This window comes from Sinocyclocheilus grahami, unplaced genomic scaffold (assembly GCF_001515645.1).
Source record: "Sinocyclocheilus grahami isolate Dianchi unplaced genomic scaffold, SAMN03320097.WGS_v1.1 scaffold5810.1, whole genome shotgun sequence".
NCBI classification, from domain to species: domain Eukaryota; kingdom Metazoa; phylum Chordata; class Actinopteri; order Cypriniformes; family Cyprinidae; genus Sinocyclocheilus; species Sinocyclocheilus grahami.
Window position 1 is genome coordinate 577 of NW_015510396.1, and position 303 is coordinate 879.

Genomic DNA, 303 nt, shown 5'->3' on the forward strand with positions numbered 1-303 from the left:
TGTGAATTAAAGTTTACAGACACATCATATTTGGCAATAAAAGGTTAATAAAATGGACATTAAAAGCAATTAAAAACACAAATAATCTGGTAAAAATAAAAAATATTAACATCCACAAGCATAAATGACGCAGGTGGGTGAAACACCTCATATCATACGAGAAACTACAACTTCAAACCGCATCAGTTAAACATTCAAAATATGCAAATATATGTGTGTGAAACACCTAAAATTCAAAGTAATGAACACACACGCACACACACACAAGCATGGTTCAAATCACACTTATCTGACCACCATCAA